Raw genomic sequence first — 5,384 nt, forward strand, 5'->3', positions numbered from 1 at the left:
CTTCTTATTGATGCCATAACCACGCTTGTAGATTAGCTCATTTGCTGACATCACATTTGGGTACCCCCATGCAATGTATGGTTCTACAATCCTCAGCATGTTAATCGAAGCCTTGTTGAGCTTCACAAAGGTTCCATTGAAGATTTGACGAAGGCGAAGAAGCTGCAATACCTTTCGGACCTTTGGGCTCACGCCATTGATACCTCTGATCCTGATGACAAACGCCAATTTGGGTTCAGCAGGTACATAGAAGTTGCCAGCTTTTCTTGCCATCCTCGCCATTCGAATTTCAGTTCTGTACATCTGCCTATATTCCTTGTGATAGTGCTTCGCTTTTCATAGATAAGCTTCCTCCTTGCCTTTCGAAGCATCTTTTGGGCAAACTTCTTTCTCAGGCGCTTGACCTTCAGCTCTGCGAAATTCCTTCGCTTTTCTTAAGGGTTTCTGGCACAGCAGGAACCTTCTTCTTCTCTTCTGCACCCTCCATGGTTCCAACCGGAAAAAAGAGTTTAACTCTTTTTTAAACACTGAACTCAGAAAACCATTCAGGCTTGAATTTATTTATTTATTTTTAGTTTTAAAATTATGATTTCAGGCTGGGTGCAGTGGCTCATGCCTGTAATCCCAGCACTTTGGGAGGCTGAGGTGGGTGGATCACCTGAGGTCAGGAGTTCGAGACCAGCCTGGCCAACATGGTAAAACCCCGTCTCTACTAAAAATACAAAAATTAATTGGGCGTGCTGACAGGCGCCTGTAATCCCAGCTACTTGGGAGGCTGAGGCAGGAGAATCACTTGAACCCGGGAGGCAGAGGTTGCAGAGAGCCAAGATCACGCCATTGCACTCCAGCCTGGGGTACAAGAGCGAGACTTCATCTCAAAAATAAATAAATAAATAATAAAATTATGATTTCAGTTTCTTTCTAGTGTAGGGCAATTCAAAAATATCAGTTTTTTAATTGGGTAATTGTGGTAATTTGTGTTTTGAGCAGTTAAATCATTTCATCTAAGCTGTTTGTAAGTTTGTGTGTGTAGTTATTCATATTGAAGTCTCAACCCTCATTGGGACTGAGTGTGGAGAGGGAGTTTTTTGTTTTGTTTTGTTTTTTGTTTTTTTTTGCAACCACACCCGGCCAATTTTTTGTATTTTTAGTAGAGATGGAGTTTCACCATGTTCACCAGGATGGTCTCGATCTCCTGACCTCGTGATCTGCCCGCCTCGGCCTCCCAAAGTGCTGGGATTACAGGCATGAGCCACTGCACCTGGCCTTGTTGCTGCCAATTTTAATTCCTGACAGCTGTGTTTAAAGTTCCAGTGTCTTCGTAACTTTAGCACGCTTGTTTGTTTTTAATATACCTGTCCTCACAAGAGTGAGGTGATGTCTTATTGTGACTTAAATTTGCATTTGACTGACATTTAGTGACATGGAGCATTTTTTAAATATACCTGTGGCCATTATTATGTCTTCTTTGGATAAATGTTTATTTAGGTCATTACTCATTTTTAAATCATGTTATTTGGGGTTTGCTATTAAGTTGTGGGAATTCCTTGTATTTTTGGATATACCTTTATGAGATATAGTATTGGCAACTATTTTTTTCTCATTCCTTAAGTCATCTTTTCATTTGTGGATTATGTCCTTTGTTCAGAAGTTTTTCTATTCGAGGTAGTCCCACTTGTCTGTCCTGATTTTGTTGCCTGTTTTTTTGTCTTAATGTTTTGTTTTTTTGAGACAGGGTCTCACTCTGTTGCCCAGGCTAGAATACAGTGATGCAATTTCGGCTCCCTGCAACCTCCACCTCCCAGGTTCAAGCAATTCTCCTGCCTCAGCCTCCTGAGTAGCTGGAACTACAGGAGCGCACCACCACACCCAGCTAATTTTTAAAATATTTTTAGTAGAAATGGGGTTTTGCCATGTTGGCCAGGCTGGTCTCCAACTCCTGATCTCAGGTGATCTGCCTGCCTCAGCCCCCCAAAATGCTGGGATTAAAGGTGTGACCCAGCCTGTTGCCTGTTCTTTTGAAGTCTAATTTAAAAACAAAAGCCTCGCAATGTCCAAAGTTCTGAAAATTTTTCCATTTTTTTCTAGCCATTTTATGTTTTCAGGTCCTATGTTTAAATATTTAATCCATTTAAGTTGGTTTTTGAATGTGGTGTGAAGTAAGAGTCTATATTTATTCTTTTGCATATGGAGATACAATTTTTCCAGCACTATTTACTTAAAAGACTCATTTCTCTGTTGTGTATTTTTGGCACCCTCGTTGAAGATCAGTTGATTGTATGTATATATTAGATTTATTTTGGGACTCTCCATTCTGTTCCATTGTTCTTTATGTCTGTTTTTATGCCAGTACTATCTTGTTTTGATTGCATTGCTTTTTAATATGTTTTGAAATCAGGGAGTCTAATATCTTCAGCTTTGTTCATCTTACTCAATATTGCTTTTGACTATTTAGGGTCTCTTTTGGTTCCAAGTAAATCTGTAATTATTTTTTTCTAATTTAATAATAAATGCCTTTGGGGTTTGGATAGGACTTGCATTTAATTTCTATATCACTTTGAGAAGCATGGACTTTTATTTTATGTTATTATTTTATTTTATTTTGAGACAGAGTCTTGCTGTATCACCCAGGCTGAAGTACAGTAGCACAATCATGGCTCGCTGCAGCCTCAACCTCCTGAACTAAAGCATTCCTCTGACCTCAGCCTCCAAGTAGCTGGTGATCACAGGCATGCACCACTATGCCTAGCTAATTTTGGTATTTTCTGTAGAGACAAGGTTTCACCAAGTTGCCCGGGCTGGTCTTGAACTCCTGAGCTCAAGCAATCCACCTGCCTTGGCCTCCCAAACTGCTGGGATTATAAGCATGAGCCACCATGCCTGGCCAGCATGGACATTTTTTTTTTTTTTTTTTTTTTTTGAGATGGAGTCTCGCTGTGTCGCCCAGGATCACGAGGTCAGGAGATCGAGACCATCCTGGCTAACACGGGGAAACCCCGTGTCTACTAAAAATACAAAAAACTAGCCGGGCGAGATGGCGGGTGCCTGTAGTCCCAGCTACTCGGGAGGCTGAGGCAGGAGAATGGCGTAAATCCGGGAGGTGGAGATTGCAGTGAGCTGAGATCCGGCCACTGCACTCCAGCCTGGGCGACAAAGCGAGACTCCGTCTCAAAAAAAAAAACAAAAAAAACAATTTCAGCACCTTTGACCCTATTGGAACACACAACCCAAGTGACACGACAGCCTGGATCTGATGTAGAATATTCTTTTCTTCTGAGTAAAGGAAAGCTAGCAGCTTTTTGGGTCGCAGGGTAAATGGGCCAGAGTAACTTACCAAATGAGAAATATGTTACCTTCAAAACCAAAAGGCCCATGAGGGTTGTGCCTCTTGTTTGGTTGTAATAGAAGCCAAATATAACAACTTACTCTTCTCCTTACAAGGGATATGTTGGCATGTCCCAAACCACTGGGACCCTATAAATCTCACAGAGATAGAAGGCTTCTGAAATTTTGTTGGATTAATGTCCTTACATCCTGATATAAATTTCATACCAATAAGTCTAGTGAGTTTCTTGCTCACTATATTCAGTAAGCATAATACCATCAATGTAAAGAACCAGTGTGATAGTTTGTGGAAGGAAAAGGTGACCAAGATCCCAGCAAACTAAGCTACAACATAAGGCTGAAGAGTTGATATATCACTATTATTGACTGAACTGTGTTCCTCTAAAATTTATATGTTGAAGCGCTAACCTCAATGTGGCTAATTGGAGGGAATTAAGATTGAGAGCCAGGCGCAATGGCTCACGCCTGTAATCCCGGCACTTTGGGAGGCTGAGGCAGGTGGATTGCCTGAGGTCAGGAGTTCGAGACCAGCCTGGCCAATATAGCGAAACCCCGTCTCTACAAAAAATACGAAAAATTAGTCAGGCGTGGTGGCGGGTGCCTGTAATTCCAGCCACTAGGGAGGCTGCGGCAGGAGAATCGCTTGAACCCAGGAGGCGGAACTTGCAGTGAGCCAAGATTGCACTATTGCACTCCAGCCTGGGCAACAAGAGTGGAACTCCATCTCAAAAAAAAAAAAAAAGTGTCATTATGAGAAGAGAAAGAGACATTACAGATCTCCCTTACCACAAAAGCACAGAGGAAAGTCCATGGAAGGACATAGAGACGGTGGCCACTTACAACCCAAGGAGAGAGATCTCACCAGATACCAGTTCTGATGATCTTGATTATAACTTCTACCTTCTGCAACAGTGAGAATAAAATATATTGATTAAGTCACTCAGTTGGTATGCTGTTACAGAAGCCTGAGCCAATTACTAGTGTGTGAGGTAGGACAGTGAAGGTGTGTTTCTGTCTTTGCCACCTGAAAGCAAACTGCTTCTGGTGGTATTTATTAACAACGATACAGGAAAAAAAGTATTAGGCAGACGAATAGCTGTACACTAGGTACCAGGGATGTGTATATTTGCTCAAGTATAAAACAACATCTGGTACAACAGCTGCAATGGGAGTCTCCATATGATTTAAGCTTGCATTTATCCAGTATAATTCTCCAAGATCTCTTATGTTTGTTCAGTGACTTATGTAGGATGAAATGAGAGCCATGACCCTTGAATCTTTTTTTTTTTTTTTGACATGGAGTCTCGCTCTTCACCCAGGCTGGAGTGCAGTGGCATGATCTCAGCTCGGTGCAACCTCTGCCTCCCAGGTTCAAGTGATTCAACTGCCTCAGCCTCCCAAGTAGCTGGGATTACAGGTGCGCGCCACCACACCTGACTAATTTTTTTGGTATTTTTAGTAGAGATGGGGTTTCACCATGTGGGTCTCGAACTCCTGACCTCGTGATCCGCCCGCCTCGGCTTCCCAAAGTCCTGGGATTACAGGCATGAGCCACCTGTCCCAGCCTAACCTTGGATCTTTCAAAACCTTCCTGGTGGCATCAGTCTCTGAAATCCCTGTACAGATGTGCTGTTGCTTTTGGTTCACTTTTTCCTAGGAATAGGCAGTTCTGTTAACTTCATCTTGACCTTTTTTTTTTTACCATAATAGCTCTCGCTCCATTGGTCAGGGAACCAGCTTGAGATTCTACCAGCTGCTGAGTATGGCTAATCTAATTATGTATTCCAGAACGGGGGAGATAACTAAAGGGTGGTTTGAGAAACCCACCAGGCCAACTGGGAATTAGAATTGATTCAAAACTCCGTAAGTTCCTACTCTGGTTAATGCACTGCAATGTCATTTCAGTTCTCCTGGAATTATTATCAATTCAGAAACTTTATTCAGTAATTCCTCAAAGGTCTGATTATTTCTTTTTTCCCAGTGCAAAGGTTCTCTGGTTAAAGGGCATTGTTTTCTTTGGGGAAAAGAGGGGGAGAAAT

At 42.1% G+C, this 5,384-nt stretch overlaps 1 pseudogene across 1 annotated transcript in view; it reads right to left on the reverse strand.

Annotated features, from left to right (window-relative positions):
* LOC108515622 (60S ribosomal protein L7-like) overlaps positions 1 to 487 on the reverse strand; it is a 4,053-nt pseudogene extending 3,566 nt beyond the window's left edge. The window contains exon 1 of the transcript XR_001881582.1: positions 1 to 487. The product of XR_001881582.1 is annotated as a 60S ribosomal protein L7-like (transcript).
* Between the last annotated feature and the right edge of the window lie 4,897 nt (positions 488 to 5,384).

The sequence above is a fragment of the Rhinopithecus bieti genome, unplaced genomic scaffold (genome assembly GCF_001698545.2).
Source record: "Rhinopithecus bieti isolate Rb0 unplaced genomic scaffold, ASM169854v2 scaffold_34968, whole genome shotgun sequence".
In the NCBI taxonomy this organism is placed as follows: Eukaryota; Metazoa; Chordata; class Mammalia; order Primates; family Cercopithecidae; genus Rhinopithecus; species Rhinopithecus bieti.